The 18,627-nt window shown below is 35.9% G+C and overlaps 1 pseudogene across 1 annotated transcript in view; it reads left to right on the top strand.

The window, feature by feature from the left end:
• Positions 1-538: 538 nt before the first annotated feature.
• The window catches only part of LOC309837350 (eukaryotic translation initiation factor 4 gamma 2-like), a 49,679-nt pseudogene continuing 31,590 nt past the window's right edge, over positions 539-18,627 (top strand). Inside the window, exon 1 of the transcript in view lies at positions 539-577. The product of the transcript in view is annotated as a eukaryotic translation initiation factor 4 gamma 2-like (transcript). The remainder of the gene's footprint in view (positions 578-18,627) is intronic.

Raw genomic sequence — 18,627 nt, 5'->3', positions numbered from 1 at the left:
GTTTATTACTCAGTTTACATGTACAAAGAAAAAGAGGACGTGGAAAAGAAAAAAAATTGCCCTTTAGTAGATAGATCAAGCTTATTACCTCTACTGCCTTTTGCTTATTACTTCATGACCTTGAACAAATAGAATATGTTTTTGTACCTGAGTTTCTGTCACTGTTAATAAGGAAAAGTAATATCCATCTTTATTTTAAGAATAAAAATGGATATTTTTGGAGCTTCCTATTCAGACAGGATGGCATAAACCTGTATCTTTCTGCTCTCTGCTAAACACAATATAAACCCTGGAAATAACACAGGCAACAACAATAGGAGAACTCTGAAAATATGGTAAGAAGGAGCCGAGCTGATTTGGGACCCCAGGACTGGAAGAACAAGCATTTTAATTTTGCCCCACCCCAACAGAAGAAGCCTACTAAGCCCTGAAATTTTCTGACCCCCAGGCAAGCCATAGAAGGTGTCCCCAGTAAGTTCCTCCCTCTCCTGGATCTAGCAGAGTACTTACGACAATATCAGAAGAACTCAACACAAACATGACCAGCAAGGCAGATCTACAAGGAGCTCTGACAACAGTAAGTGTCCAGAGAAAGCACTCTCCTATACTGCAGGGCCTAAGACTCTACTTTCCCACTGAGAAATACTGAGGCAGGAAGATAGAATAGGCTGAAGGGATCTAGTCAGAAAAGGAAATTCCATTTGGGAGTCTCTTTGTCCACACAGTCCTGAGACTGTCTTTTCTCCCCTCAGTTCAGCCCCTCAACATCATCCAGAGACATTGGAGGTGGGACATAAGCAATGGATGACACAACCACAGCAAGTGGCTAGAAATAGAAAACTTCACTCCTCTTCAGAGGTACTGGAGTGCATACGCAAAATCAGCATGAAGGAGCTAGCAGTAGCAAGCTGCCTGTTTTAGAAATGCTTTTTGACTTAGAGGGTCTGAGAGCCCCTGTCCCTTCAGAGGCAACCAGGCAGCTGAGGGAGGGGGAAACTGCTAAGGGCTTCCTACCACATCCCTCCCCCATGAAAAGGTACCCAGCAGCCCAAGATGGGGAAATCCCATTTGTATCTATGGTAGGAGCCCTGCTGATACCTAATAAACTAAGAATAAAACAAAAACAAAAAAACACCCAACCAAACAAGGCTCTGGAAATTAAAGTGCCGTTGGAACCACAGTCCACAAATGCAGGCCAAGACTTGTGTGATAAACCTAAACATGGTGACTACCTGCTAAAATAAAGAGTTAAAGAAAAAAAGAGTTAAATAGGGCAATGAGTTGCTAAATTTAACAGACACAATGTTGAGAATACTATAAAAAATCACCCTTCATACCAAGAACCAAGAAAATCATTTATATGAGAAATGATAGTAAATTAATGCTAATGCCAAAATGAATCCAATATTGGAATTATCCAACAAGGATTTTAAAGCTTCTTTTACAAAAGTGTTATAATAAGCAATTACAAATTTCTTGAAACAAATGAAAAAATAGAAAAAAAATATAGCAAAGAAATAAATGTTATATTAAAAAGATCAAATAAAAGTTACAGAAGTGAAAAATACAATAACAGAAATAACAAAAAAATTAACCAAATGGGCTCAGTAGTAGAGTGGAGATGACATATAAAGGAACCAGCAAACTTGAAAGCAGATCAGTACAATTTACCCAATTTGAAACAAAAGAGAGAAAATATACTGAAAAAATAAATTGAACTGAGTCTCAGGAGCCTATGGAACAAAAACAAAGCAAAACAAAAACAAAAATCCAATATTCATATTACTAGCGTATCAAAAAGAGAGGAGAAAGAGTGGGGCTGAAATAATATTTGAAGAAATAATGGCTGATAACTTCCAAAATGTGTTGAAGGAACCAACGTATAGGTCCAAGAAGCTAAGCAAACCCCAATAAGGTAAGTAAGCACAAAGAAACCTATGCCAACAACAATAAGTAAACTTTTGAAAGCTGAAGACGATGAAAACACCTTGAAGGCAGAAAAAAGAAACAGTATTATCCATAGGAAACCCCATTTCAATGTCTGTGGATTTCTCATTTGAAACCTTGGAGTCCAAAAGAAAGTGGCACAATATTTTTTCAAGTGGCAAAAGAAAAGAACTGTTAACCACAAATTTTATTTCTGATAAAACTACCCTTCAAGAATGAATGAGAGATAAATTCTCAGTTGGAGAAAATGAAAAGAATTTATTGCTAGCAGACCTACCTTTATAGATTGGCTGAGAAAGTTTTTCAAACAGAAAGGAAATAATAAAAGAAAGAATCATGGAACATCAGGTAGGAGGAAAAACCAATGGAAGAACAGAAACATGGGTACATAATGTAGACTGTTCTTTTCCTCATGAGTTTTATAAATCACATTTGATGATTGAAGCAGAAATTATTACATCATCTAATACTCAAGACAAAGATATTTAAAAGTGAGGAAGGTAAAGTGACCTAAGTGAAAGTGAGATTTTTATATTGACTTGAAGAGGTAAAATGTTGATATTCATAGACTGTGATGTTATACATGTATATTGTAACACACAGAGCACCCACTGTGAAAATTACACAGAGAGATGCACTCATGAACACTACAAATAAATCAAGATGGAATCCTATACAATAATCAAGTAACACATGAAAAAGCAAGAAAAAAGAGGGATGAGAACTGGAGGAAACAAAAACTATTAGTAAAATGGCAGATATGATTCTAGCATACCAGTAACTATCTTAAATGTAAATTATCTAAATACAGAAATCAAAAGAGAGAATGATAGAGCAGTTAACAAGATATGACCCAATTTTTGCCTGCTTATAAGAAACTAACTTCAAATTAAATGATATATGTAGGTTAAAAGTAAATGGATGGAACAAAAGTTTAACATGCATATAGTATTTTTCAAATGGGAATTATAATAATAATACATAATAAAGTAGAATTCAGAGCAAAGAAAATTACTACATGCAAAGAGGGGCATTGCATAATGACAAAAGGATTATTCACCAGGAAGACATAGCAATTCTAAATGGGTATCATCAACAATAGACGCTCAAAATACATGAAGTAGTAATGGAAAGAGCGTAAAGCAGAAATAAGCAAATAAACAATTATGGTTGCAGACTTCAATATATCATCTCTATAATAGGAACTGACAGAAATACTAGACAGAACATCAGTAAGAATATTAAATCTCTAAACAATGCAATTAACCAGTAGGATCTAACTGACATGTATAGAACATGCTGCCCATAGACAGAAGGATCATTCTACCCTATATTAACGCCTACTATACATCTGTAGTAATCAAGACAGTATAGAAGTAGTGGAAGGAAAAAATATAGGCCAGTAGAATAGGGAACCCAGAAATAAAATCACACAAACATGCTTGACTGATTTTTGGCAAAAGTGCAAAAAACAATTTAATGGGGAAAGGATAGTCTTTTCAACAAATGGTGCTGGAACATTTGGATGTATAGAGGCAAAATCAATCAATCTATCTATCTGGCCTAAACTTCTCACCATATACAAAAATCAATTCAAAGTGAATTACACACTTAAATGTAAAATGTAAAACAGTAAAAAATTTAGGAAAAAAATAGGAGAATATCTTTAGAATCTTATCTAGACAAAGAGTGCTTAAGCTTGATACCAAAAGCATGATCCATGAAAGAAACAATTGATATATTGGACTTCCTCAAAATTAAAAAAAAAAATTACTTTGTGAAACCCATGTAAATAAGATGAAAAGAGAACCTACAGACTGAGAGAAAATATTTGCAAAGGAGTAGTATCTAAAATATATTTTTTAAAACTCTCAAACCTTAACAGAAATACTTTTTTTTTGAACAGACATTTCACTGAAAAGAATAGACAGATGGCAAATAATGACATGAAAAGATGTTCAACATCCTTAGCCATCAAAACAATACAAATTTACACCATAATGACATATACTACACATCTATGTATAAAATAATAAATAATGACAACACAAAATGCTGGTGTGGTTGTGAAGAAATTGAATCATTTATACATCACTGGTGGGAATGTAAAATGATTCAGCAACTCTGGAACACATTTTGGTGGTTTCTTATGAAACTAAACATTCAACTGCCATACATTCCACCACTCCTTGGTATTTATCCATCCAAAATGAAAGTTTATCTTCACACACACACCAAAAAACCCTGTGCATGAATGGTCATAGCAGCTTTATTTGTGATAGCCAATACTGGAATCAGAGCTAATGCCCTTCAGTAGATGAATGGTTAAATAAACTGTGGTATATACATACCATGGAATACTACTCACCACTAAAAAGCAATGAACTATTGATAAACACCACACTTTAGATGCATCTGTAAGGAATTATGCTGCATGAAAAAGCCAATCGCAAAAGAGATGCTTTCACTTATATAACATATTTGAAAAGACACAGTTTTAAAAATGGAAAACAGATTAGTGGTTGCCAGGAGGTATGGTCAGTAGTATGGGGATATAGTGTGGAATGAGAATGGTTTACAGAGTTTATACTTAGCTGTGCAAAAGAATCAGCATCACTCCATGCTAAATTTGTATCTTTATTTATGATTGTATGTTCATTGAAATCTCTGTCTTCCTCCATTGTTTTTCTTCTTTCAGTAACCATGCATGCATTCATTTATTCATTGAACAAACAAGTTCAGTCAGCATACTTTTATGAGTCCTGCATTTCTTTAGATATGGAATTTAAAGTGAAAGAATCAAAACACTCCTGGGAAAAAAATAAAAATCATAGTAAAATTTCTAATTCTGAAATAAATCTTTAAAGTAGTATTCTGTCCTCATATAACTTTATTACTATGAAAAGTTACTTGTCACTTTCTCATATTGCATTATTCAGATCAGCAGTATGTACCAGAAGTCATATGGAATAGTTATAGGACATTTTACTGTTAGGCTATAGCACTTAAGTCATTATAGGAAACGTACGTTTTACTCACCAATGTAAAAAAGAATCAGGAATTTGTGAAGCAAATCATGTTACACATTTTCTCTACCCAAATTCCAAATAAACTACCCTGTGGAATGTTTACCATGCTCAGACCTATTTTATTTTATTTTTTTTTAGTTTAATACTTTCATTTATATTGGAGTTTTTATTAGTAGTGGCAGTAAATAATGCATTATCCTTTGAAAACGTTGTTAGAATAAGTGTGCCTTATCAGTAATGTACTGTGACAAATCCATTGTTTTGATTTAAATTCTAAATTCATTTATTATTGACCAGTTTTGGAAAACTATCACATTATCTTTTACTTGAATTGTCAAGTGCTTCACATAATATCAATCCTGGATCTCTGGATAGTCAAATGGCATAATAAATGCTGGATCAGCGGTGCTTATAGGTCTAACACACACACACATACACTCACACTCATACACACACACACACACACAGCATTCAAAAATCTTGAATTTCAAGCATTACAACTTCAGTAATTATCTAACTTCATACATTGTTTTCCTACTTTCCATTTTTGGGGCTAACTAAAATGCTAAGTTTGCACTTAAATCTGTGCTGGTGAAACATAGGCAAACTCCCTATATATTCCAGTTTTATCACATTCCAGTGAAATTATATAAAGCCTACTTGTAAGGAAGGCATTGGTTTACTGCTTTGCTTGACTAAAAGTTCATTGAAAGGGAGTACACATTGTCAATTTAAGAGAGTCATTTGGAATAAGAGTTTAGAATTGGCATTGCTTGTAGACTAACAATATTTATCTGTCATTGGTAGTTCAGTTTAATCCGAAAAAGGTAAGAGAGAAAGACAAGTAGCTTAGTGTTTTTTATATCTTGCGATGTGCATGGGGCATTCCATAAATCCATTCATTGCAATAACACCTATACTTCAATATCCAAACATTTCTTTTCTGGAATGAGACTGCTAAGACCAGAACTAGGATCTTCAATTTATTATCTTTGTCTCTTTGTGAAATTAGTTTATTACTCTATGCCTCAGTTTTCTCATCTGTAACATGCAAATGTAATAGGTAATAGTAGTACCCATGAAAAGGGCTTCAGCGGGCTTCCCTGGTGGTGCAGTGGTTGAGAGTCTGCCTGCCGATGCAGGGGACATGGGTTCGTGCCCTGGTCCGGGAAGATCCCACATGCCGCGGAGCGCCTGGGCCCGTGAGCCATGGCCGCTGAGCCTGCGCGTCCGGAGCCTGTGCTTCGCAACGGGAGAGGCCACAACAGTGAGAGGCCCGCGTACCGGAAAAAAAAAAAAAAAGGGCTTCAGCAAGTATTAAATGTAATTATATATACATATAAAGCTATTACTCTGGAGGATGGCCCAGGGTCAGCATTCAGTGTATGTTAGCTAATATTATTATCTTTCCTACAAAGAAGTGAGTGTTAGTCTCAAATTTTCAGAGTATTTTAAAGCTCAGAGAGGCTAAATCACTTGTTGCAGCTCAGACTGCAAATAGCAGAGCCAGGACACAAACATGGATGTGTTGGGCTCCGTAGCTTTATCTCTTTCCACTTTGGCCCTGCCTTCTCCAGGATTTGATCAGGTGGAAAAGAAATCTCACATCACATTCCATGTGTACCAGCTGCTTAGAGTGATGCTGATTCTTTTGCATAGCTAATTGGCATAAACATTGTGCCTTTTACTTAAAGAATTTTGATATGCTTTGTGTACTTTTATCATTGCAAATTCTAGATTGAAGAAGTAGTGGGATAACTTGATAATTTGGAAGGATTGCTTTAGAAGTTAGCTTGGAATAGAATATTTTGTAACCGCTGGACACTGCAGTTATTGATAGAAAATTTTTTCTATATTCCAGGTAAAAAGATAAGAAATGAAGGGGAAAGGGGTAAGATATCGGTAGAGGATTAAGAGGTACAAACTACTGTGTTTAAAATAAATAAGCTAGAACTTCCCTGGTGGCACAGTGGTTAAGAATCCGTATGCCAATGCAGGGGACACGGGTTCGATCCCTGTTCCAGGAAGATCCCACGTGCCGCGGAGCAACTATACCCATGCACCACAACTACTGAGCCTGTGCTCTAGAGCCCGTGAGCCACAACTACTGAGCCCGTGTGCCACGACTACTGAAGCCAGCGTGCCTAGAGCCCATGCTCTGCAACAAGAGAAGCCACCTCAATGAGAAGCCTGCGCACTGCAACGAAGAGTAAACCCCGCTCCCTGCAACTAGAGAAAGCCCACGTGCAGCACCAAAGACCCAACGCAGCCAAAAAATAAATAAATGTTCCTTTTAAAAAATAAATAAATAAATAAGATATAAGCATATATTGTACAGCACAGGGAATATAGCCAATATTCTATAATAAGTACAGATGGAGTATAAACTTTAAAAATTGTACACCTGAAGCTTATATAATATTGTGCATCAACTATAAGGCAATTAAAAAACAGGTGTAAAAAGATAAGAAATGAATTGATTGTTCTTCATAATTACTTTACCCTTCCAATATCACGAGAGTCAATCTGGGCTCAGAGCATATTCTAGTGTTTCTTAAAATGAACCTGTATATGAATCATCTGGATACTTGATGATTTGTGTACTGATTCTCTAGTTTTTTTATTGAAGTATAGTTGATTTACAGTATTATATTAGTTTCAGGTGTACAGCCTAGTTATTCAAAATATTTATAGATTGTACTCCATCTAAAGTTATTATAAAGTATTTTCTATATTCCCTGTGCTGTAGAACATATCCTTGTAGCTTATTTATCTTATACATAATAGTTTGTACCTCTTAATCCCCTACCCCTATCTTGCCCCTCTAGGTTTCGTTACTACTTGTTTGGGTAGAGCTTGGGACTATTCATACTTAGGAGCAATTCCGGGTATCTATATGAGGGTGGTTTGGAAACAAAACGTTGATCTCTAGGTAATGTTTAGTGTAGCAGTGATATGCACATATTTAATACCAGCATCGGGGGTGGTATCCTCAGTCCTTTGGTATTTGTTAACACCTCTCTGGTTTTTGAACCAAGAGTTCGATTTGTTTTTCCCCTAATATTTATTTATTTTATAATAAATTTATTTTATATTATATATAAATATATATAATAAATTATAATTTATTTATAATTTATAATTATACCATATATAATTTATATTCTATAATTATAATTTATAATTACATAATTTATATAAATATATATTATATACTTATATATTATATAAATATAATTATATAAATTATATAATTTATAATTTATAACATAAATTTATAATAAATAAATATTTATTTATTATTTGTTTTTCCCCTAATATTTATTATTTATTTATGTTTTTCCTTTATATTTATTTCATCATTATGATAAAGATTTTACTGGAGAATAATTCCTGTTTTCTTATAAGTAACTAAAATGTTACATCAGATTCTAGCATGTTTCTACTTTTTTTTTTTTTTTTTTGCGATACGTGGACCTCTCACTGTTGTGGCCTCTCCCGTTGCGGAGCACAGGCTCCGGACATGCAGGCTCAGCGGCCATGGCTCACAGGCCCAGCCGCTCCGCGGCACGCAGGATCCTCCCGGACCGGGGCACGAACCGGCGTCCGCTGCATCAGCAGGTGGACTCTCAACCACTGCACCACCAGGGAAGCCCCATGTTTCTACTTTTTATAGAAATATGATTAAAGAATATAATTTTTACACAATCAGTTAATAATTTGTGAAAGGAAATTTAAGCAACATGTCAATTTCTACTTAATTAGAAAATATATATGGATAGCTGTTAATTTAGATTACTCAAATTTCTCTTTTTTTGTTATCTGCTTTATACATATTAGTGTATATATGTCAATCCGAATATCCCAATTCATCCCACCACCACCACTGCCCACCCCACTTTACTGCCTTTGTGTCCATACATTTGTTCTCTACATCTGATTCTGTTTCTGCCTTGTAAACTGGTTCATCTGTACCATTTTTCTACATTCCACATATATGCGTTCATATACGATACTTGTTTTTCTCTTTCTGACTTAGTTCATTCTGTATGACAGTCTCTAGGTCCATCCACGTCTCTACAAATGATCCAATTCTGTTCCTTTTTATGGCGAATATTCCATTGTATATATGTACCACATCTTCTTTACCCATTCATCTATCGATGGGCATTTAGGTTGCTTCCATAACCTGGCTATTTTAAATAGTGCTGCAATGAACATTGGGGTGTGTGTGTCTTTTTGAATTACATTTTTCTCTGGGTATATGCCCAGTAGTGGGATTGCTGGGTCATGTGGTAATTCTAGTTTCAGTTTTTTAAGGAACCTCCATACTGTTCTCCATAGTAGCTGTATCAATTTACCTTCCCACCAACAGTGTACGAGAGTCCCCTTTTCTCCACACCCTCTCCAGCATTTCTTGTTTATAGATTTCTGATGATGCACATTCTGATCGGTGTGAGGTGATACCTCACTGTAGTTTTGATATGCATTTCTCTAATAATTAGTGATGTTGAGCATCTTTTTATGTGGCTCTTGGCCATCTGTATATCTTCTTTGAAGAAGTATCTATTTAGGTCTTCTGCCCATTTTTTGATTTTTTTTTTTAATATTGAGCTGCACGAGCTGTTTATATATTTTAGAGATTGATCCTTTGTCTGCTGATTCGTTGGCAAATATTTACTCCCATTCTGAGAATTGTCTTTCCATCTTATTTATAGTTTCCTTTGCTATGCAAAAACATTTAAGTTCAGTTAGGTCCCATTTGTTTATTTTTGTTTTTATTTTCATTACTCTAGGAGGTGGGTCAAAAAAGATATTGTTGTGATTTATGTCAAGGAGTGTTCTTCCTATGTTCTCCTCTAGCAGTGTTATAGTGTCCAGTCTTACATTTAGGTCTTTAATCCATTTTGAGTTTATTTTTGTGTATGGTGTTAGGGAGTGTTCTAATTTCATTCTTTTACATGCAGCTGTCCAGTTTACCCAGCACCAGTTATAGAAGAGACTGTCTTTTCTCCATTGTATATCCTTTCCTCCTTTGTCATAGATTAGTTGACCATAGGTGCATGGGTTTATCTCTGGGCTTTCTATCCTGTTCCATTGATCTATATTTCTGTTTTTGTGCCAGCACCATATTGTCCTGATTACTATAGCTTGGTAGTATAGTCTGAAGTCAGGGAGTCTGATTCCTCCAGTGCCGGTTTTTTCCTTCAAGATTGCTGTGGCTATTCGGGGTGTTTTGTGTCTCCATAGAAATTTTAAGAATTTTTGTTCTACTTCTGTAAAAAAAATGCCATTGGTAATTTGATAGGGGTTTCATTTAATCTGCGGATTGAATCTGTAACACTTAATAATTACTTCTTGTGTAAAAGTTCATGATATAACTACTGCATACTACTTAGTCAGAATGGGAGTTGTCCCATCAGGAAGCTTGCACATGCCGCTTAGATAGCCTCATCCATCAGAGAGCAGATAGCAGAAGCAAGAAGGACTACAATCCTGCAGCCAGTAGAAAGAAAACCACATTAACATAAAGCCAGACAAAATGAAAAGGAAGAGGACTATGTACCAGATGAAGGAACAAAATAAAACCTCAGAGAAAACAACTAAAGAAAGTGGAGATAGGCAGTCTTCCAGAAAAAGAATAATGATATTGAAGATGATCCAGGACCTCAGAAAAAGAATGGAGGCAAGATGGAGGAGATGCAAGATGTTTAACAAAGACCTAGAAGAATTAAAGAACAAACACCTAGAAGAATTAATGAGCAAACAAACAGAGATGAACAATACAATAACTGAAATGAAAAATACACTAGAAGGAATCAGTAGCAGAATAACTGAGGCAGTAGAACGGATAAGTGACCTGGAAGACAGAATGGTGGAATTCACTGCCATGGAACAGAATAAAGAAAAAAGAATGGAAAGAAATGAAGACAGACTAAGAGACCTCTGGGGCAATATTAAATGCACCAACATTCACATTATAGGAGTCCCAGAAGGAGAAGAGAGAGAGAAACGACCTGAGAAAATATTTGAAAAGATTATCGTTGAAAACTTCCCTAATATGGGAAAGGAAATAGCCACCCAAGTCCAGAAACGCAGAGCATCCCATACAGGATAAACCCAAGGAGAAACACGCTGAGACACATAGTAATCAAATTGACAGGAATTAAGGACAAAGAAAAAGTATTAAAAGCAACAAGGGAAAAACGACAAATAACATACAAGGGAACTCCCCTAAGGTTAACAGCTGATTTCTCAGCGGAAACTCTACAAGCCAGAAGGGAGTGGCACAATATATTCAAAGTGATGAAAGGGAAGAACCTACAACCAAGATTACTCTACCCAGCAAGGATCTCATTCAAATTTGACGGAGAAATCAAAAGCTTTACATACAAGCAAAAGCTAAGAGAATTCAGCACCACCAAACCAGCTGTACAACAAATGCTAAAGGAACTTCTCTACCTAGGAAACACAAGAGAAGGAAATGATCTACAAAAACAAACCCAAAACAATTAAGAAAATTGTAATAGGAACATACATATTGATAATTACCGTAAATGTGAATGGATTAAATGTTCCAACCAAAAGACACCGGCTCACAGAATGGATACTAAAGCAAGGCCCATATATATGCTGTCTACAAGAGACCCACTTCAAACCTAGGGACACATACAGACTGAAAGTGAGGAGATGGAAAAAGATATTCCATGCAAATGGAAATCAAAAAAAAAAATCTGGAGTAGCAGTACTCATACCTGATAAAATAAACTTTAAAATAAAGAATGCTACAGGAAACAAGGAAGGACACTACATAGTGATCAAGAGATCAATCCAAGAAGAAGAAGTAGTAATTATAAATATATATTCACCCAACATAGGAGCATCTCAATACATAAGGCAAATGCTGACAGCTATAAAAGAGGAAATTGAGAGTAACACAGTAATAGTTGGGGACTGTAACACCTCACGTACATCAGTGGACAGATCATCCAGAAAGAAAATTAATGAGGAAACACAAGCTTTAAATGACACAATAGAACAGATAGACTTAATTGATATTTATAGGACTTTCCATCCGAAAAGAGCAGATTACACTTTCATCTCAAGTGCACACGGCACATTCTCCAGGATAGATCACATCTTGGGTCACAAATCAAGCATCAGTTAAGTTAAGAAAATTAAAATCATATCAAGCATCTTTTCCAAACAGAAAGCTATGAGATTAGAAATAAATTACAGGGAAAAAAAACGTTAAAAAAAAAAAGCACATGGAGGCTAAATAATATGCTACTAAATAACCAAGAGATAACGGAAGAATTCAAAGAGGAAATCAAAAAATACCTAGAGGCAAATGACAACAAAAACACGATGATCCAAAACCTGTGGGGTGCAGCAAAAGCAGTTCTAAGAGGGAAGTTTATAGCAATACAGTCCTACCTCAAGAAACAAGAAAAAGCTTAAAGAAACAATCTAACCTTACACCTAAAGGAACTAGGGAAAGAAGATCAAACAAAACCCAAAGTTAGCAGAAGGAAATAAATCATGAAGATCAGAGCAGAAATAAATGAAATAGAAACAAAACAATAGCAAAGATCAATAAAACTAAAAGCTGGTTCTTTGAGAAGATAAACATAATTGATAAACCTGTAGCCAGACTCATCAAGAAAAAGAGGGAGAGGACTCAAATCAATAAAATTAGAAATGAAAAAGAGAAGTTACAGTGTACACCGCAGAAATACAAAGCATATTAAGAAACTTCTACAAGCAGCTCTGGCCAATAAAGTGGACAACCTGGAAGAAATGGACAATTCTTAGAAAGGTATAATCTTCCAAGACTGAACCAGGAAGAAATAGAAAATGTGAACAGACCAGTCATAAGTAATGAAATTGAAACTGTGGTTAACAATCTTCCAACAAACAAAATCCAGGACCAGATGGCCTCCCAGGAAAATTCTATCAAACATTTAGAGAAGAGCTAACACCCATTCTTCTCAAACTCTTCCAAAGAATTGCAGAGGAATGAACACTCCCAAACTCATTCTACGAGGCCACCATCACCCTGATACCAAAACCAGGCAAAGATACTACAAAAAAAGAAAATTACAGACCAATATCACTGTTGAATATAGTTACAGAAATCCTCAACAAAATACTGGCAAACAGAATCCAACAACACATTAAAAAGATCATGCACCACAATCAAGTGGGATTTATCCCAGGGATGCAAGGATTCTTCAATATATGCAAATCAGTCAATGTGATATACCATATTAACAAATTGAAGAATAGAAACTATATGATCATCTCAATAGATGCAGAAAAAGCTTTTGACAAAATTCAACACCCATTTATGACAAATACCCTCCAAAAAGTGGGCATAGAGAGACCCCACCTCAACATAATAAAGACCGTACACCACAAACCCACAGCAAACATCATTCTCAATGGTGAAAAACTGAAAATGTTTCCTCTAAGGTCAGGAAAAAGACAAGGATGTCCACCTTCGCCACTGTTATTCAACATAGTTTTGGAAGTCCTAGCCACGGCAATCAGAGAAGAAAAAGAAATAAAAGGAATCCAGATTGGAAAAGAAGAATTAAAGCTGTCAGTGTTTGCAGATGACATGATACTATATACATAGGTAATCCTAAAGATGCCACCAGAAAACTACTACAGCTCATCAGTGAATTTGGTAAAGTTGCAGGAATCAAAATTAATATACTGAAATCTCTTGCATTCCTATACACCAACAATGAAAGATCAGAAAGAGAAATTAAAGAAACAATCCCATTTACCACTTCAACAAAAATAATAAAATACCTAGGAATAAACCTACCTAAGGAGGTAAAAGACCTGTACTCAGAAAATTATAACACACTGATGAAAGAAATTAAAGATGACACAAACAGATCGAGAGATATACCATGTTCTTGGATTGTAAGAATTAATATTGTGAAAATGACTATACCACCCAAAGCAATCTACAGATTCAATGCAATCCCTATCAAATTACCAGGGGCAGTTCTTACAGAACTAGAACAAAAAATCTTAAAATTTGTATGGAGACACAAGAGACCCCTAGTAGCCAAAGCAATCTTGAGGGAAAAAAATGGAGCTGGATGAATTAGATCCCCGGACTTCAGACTCTAGTACAAAGCTACAGTTATCAAGACAATATTGTACTGGAAGAAAAACAGAAATATAGATCAGCGGAACAGGATAGAAAGCCCAGAGATAAACCCATGCACCTATGGTCAACTAATCTATGGCAAAGGAGGCAAGGATATACAATGGAGAAAAGACTGTCTCTTCAATAAATGGTGCTGGGAAAACTGGTCAGCTACATGTAAAAGAATGAAATTAGAACACTCCCTAACACCATACACACGAATAAACTCAAAATGGGTTAAAGACCTAAATGTAAGACCAGGTACTACCAAACTCTTAGAGGAACACTTAGGAAGGATACTCTTTGACGTAAATCACAGCAAGATCTTTTTTGACCCACCTCCTAGAGTGATGGAAATAAAAACAAAAATAAGCAAATGGGACCTAATGAAACTTTAAAACTTTTGCATAGGAAAGGAAACTGTAAACAAGACGGGAAGACAACCCTCCGAATGGGAGAAAATATTTGCCAACGAATCAACGGACAAAGGATTAATCTCCAAAATATATAAACAGTTCATACAGCTCAATATTAGAAAAACAAACAACCCAATCAAAAAATGGGCAGAAGACCTGAATAGACATTTCTCCAAAGAAGACATACAGATGGCCAAGCTGACATACAGATGAAAAGCTGCTCAACATCACTAATTATTAGAGAAATGCAAATCAAAACTGCAATAAGGTACCACCTCACACCAGTTAGAATGGGCATCATCAGAAAATCTACAAACAACAAATGCTGGACAGGGTGTGGAGAAAAGGGAACCCTCTTGCACTGTTGGTGGGAATGTAAATTGATACACTCACTATGGAGAACAGTATGGAGGTTCCCTAAAAAACTAAAAATAGGGAACACTCTTGCACTGCTGGTGGGAATGTGAATTGGTTCAGCCACTATGGAGAACAGTATGGAGGTTCCTTAAAAAACTACAAATAGAACTACCATATGACCCAGCAATCCCACTACTGGGCATATACCCTGAGAAAACCAAAATTCAAAAAGAGTTATGTACCAAAATGTTCATTGCAGCTCTATTTACAATAGCCCGGAGATGGAAACAACCTAAGTGCCCATCATCAGATGAATGGATAAAGAAGATGCGGCACATATATACAATGGAATATTACTCAGCCATAAAAAGAAACGAAATTGAGCTATTTGTAATGAGGTGGATAGACCTAGAGTCTGTCATACAGAGTGAAATAAGTCAGAAAGAGAAAGACAAATACCGTATGCTAACACATATATATGGAATTTAAGAAAAAAAAATGTGATGAAGAACCTAGGGGTAAGACAGGAATAAAGACACAGACCTACTGGAGAACGGACTTGAGGATATGGGGAGGGGGAAGGGTGAGCTGTGACAGGGCGAGAGAGAGGCATGGACATATATACACTAACAAACTTAAGGTAGATAGCTAGTGGGAAGCAGCCGCATGGCACAGGGATATCGACTCGGTGCTTTGTGTCCACCTGGAGGGGTGGGTTAAGGAGGGTGGGAGGGAGGGAGATGTAAGAGAGAAGAGATATCGGAACATATGTATATGTATAACTGATTCACTTTGTTATAAAGCAGAAACTAACACACCATTGTAAAACAATTATACCCCAATAAAGATGTTAAAAAAAAAACAAAACTAAAAATAAAATTACCATATGATCCAGCAATCCCACTACTAGGCGTATACCCAGAGAAAACCATAATTCAAAAAGACGCATGCACCCCAATGTTCATTGCAGCACTATTTGCAATAGCCAGGTCATGGAAGCCACTTAAATGCCCAACGACAGACGAATGGATAAAGAAGTTGTGGTACTTGTATACAATGGAATATTACTCAGCCATAAAAAGGAATGAAACTGGGTCATTTGTAGAGACGTGGATGGACCTAGAGACTGTCATACAGAGTGAAGTAAGTCAGAAAGAGAAAAACAAATATCGTATATGAATGCATATATGTGGAATCTAGAAAAATGGTACAGATGAACTGGTTTTCATGGCAGAAAAAGAGACACTGATGTAGAGAACAAAATTATGGACACAAAGGGGGGAAAGTTGGGTGCGGGTTAGTGGGATGAATTGGAAGGTTAAGATTGACTTATATACACTAATATATATATAATAGATAACTAATAACAGCCTGCTGTATAAAAAGTATGTAAATAAAATTTTAAAAAATGAATGGTTGTTCGGGATATGTCCATAACTCTTTGAAGTCCTTCATGTGACACATGTTTACATTATATAACCCCAAATCTCTAATCTTTTTTTCTGGACATTAGATTGACTGCATGTCCCTTAGAATGTGTTTCCAGAGCTTGACATAATTGCATCTGTTACCTCAATGAGGATAATGTAGCTGAACTATATATGCACTCCACTGTGTTCTCATAAACTTCAGAAGGCATTTCTTAGTGTTCCTTTCCCAGTTAGTTACCTGAGAGGTTAGTAATGCTCATATTCTCTAAAGATTTTTAAATTTTGTTGTCTACACACCAGAACTTACAATTTTAATGTAATTAGCAGGTTAAGTGAACATAGTGATGTCATGTATCTATTTGACTAACTCAAAACAGTCTGTTGATGTAGTTTGCTGAACATCAGTAATTTGTGGTTCAAGGCAGAGCCTTAATTGGGGGTATTGTTTTAAGCCTGTATAGTTTTTTTTTCTGTTTGTTTGTTTGTTTAATGCATTGCAAACCCAGGCTGGAATAACCTTCTAAAGAATGCTTTCTGTGAGAGCAGCTCTACCTTCATTCTAAATACTAGAATATTAACTGCAATAATTAGGTTCAGCATACCCAGTATCTTAGGTCAGGCCTGGAAGCAGAGCCTGAGACAAGATTTCATGTGAAAGTGATTTTTTTTTTAAAGTTCTCTTAGGAGAAATCTATAAGGAATGAGGGGGAAGAGATAAGGACAGGAAAACAACCCAAGAGCTCAGCTTCAACCTCATATCATAGGAAATTCTGGAGGTAAATTGTTTCACAGATGTCCCACTAAAGGCAAGAAGGCAGGACTGCCATGGCTATGGACTGCCTTGGAGGTATGAGGTCTATAACTTTCTAACATTCCAGACACCTCTGTCAAGTTTGCTCCAGTTAGTCAAGGGTAATGCTCTGGAGAAGATGTGTGCAGGTATTGGCAGTCAACACCAACATTAGCTGGGGGATGGAGGTACTCTCCTAATAAAGTGGATCCAATTAGGGAATCAATAGCATCTGTTTCACTCAGCCATATAGCAATAAGAAATAGGAACTAATGTGGTTCTTTATTAGAAGGCTTTATGAATACAAGAAAAATAATTGAGAAGAGATGACTGAAACTATAAAAGAATCTAAATTCAAACTATACTTTCTTATGGAAAACTTAAAATGTCAATTGCAGAAATTTCTCGATATATCATATTACAATGACTTAATGATCACACATTATGTTTGAAGACTTCATTTGTAGTCTGTGCCATGGTGTCCATGCAGAGCTGAAGTTTTAGAATCTGTCCTTTCTATGTAACAGTATAAATACCAACATTATCATTACGACTTTCACATAAAGACACAGTAAACCTCTCTAGATTTAGTATCTGCCTCTCTGAGCAGTATCCATCATTTTCTTAGCCCTGATACTTGTACTATGACACTGCAGGAATCTTCTAGTTCTCTCTAGTAATGAGGTGAAAAGGCAACATATTCTAGGTTAAGAATAATGTGTTATAGCAGAGAAGTCATTTGATATATAGCCATGCCCTATTCATACACAAAAAATGGCTTTGTGAGCTGTATCAGTATGGAGTTTCATGGTTTAACATTCTTTGAAGACATTCTCCTTGTCAACTATGATCTCAGTTGTGGTAACACTTCTGTTCATCAATATATGGTTTTCATCTACTTCTGAGTCCCTGGGAGGAGTTGAGTTCCCCACTTCTCAAAGTTTTATGCAAAGCCATATGATTTGCTTTTAAGCAATAGTATATAAGTACAAATTATATGCATCAGTCCAGGTAGAAGTACTTAATTGTTGATGCTCGACTCTTCAAACCGTGTTCCCCTGCAACAATGTTTTTGGAAGTATGCATTTAGGTAGGGGCATCTAGGGATGCTGAGATAACATGTAGAGGATAGCTGGAATGGAGAATCACCTGGACCAGACATTTGTTTTAACATGACACTGACACTTTTTGTTTTACCATCTGTTTTAACATGACACTGACACTTTTGAGGTTACTTGTTAACCCAATGTGACCTAGGGTATCCTAATATAGATATTGAATCACTTTACTCTCTTACAGGCATAAATGAATACCAATATTATGCCAATCTGACAAATTAGTAAGCTGAACTGCTAGTACATTACATGATTTCACTAGCAGCAAAGAGAAAATGGGTGAAAAAAAGAAAAGATTTGAAACCGAATCTGTTCTGAGCCTAGGGCAATTTTCTACTACTTGTAGAAAGAAAACAAAGGGTCTTCTTTACTGC

This window comes from Grampus griseus (assembly GCF_964374135.1).
Source record: "Grampus griseus genome assembly, chromosome: 19".
NCBI lineage: Eukaryota > Metazoa > Chordata > Mammalia > Artiodactyla > Delphinidae > Grampus > Grampus griseus.
The sequence above is the reverse complement of the archived record's forward strand: the minus strand, read 5'-3'. Positions and strand labels throughout refer to the sequence as shown.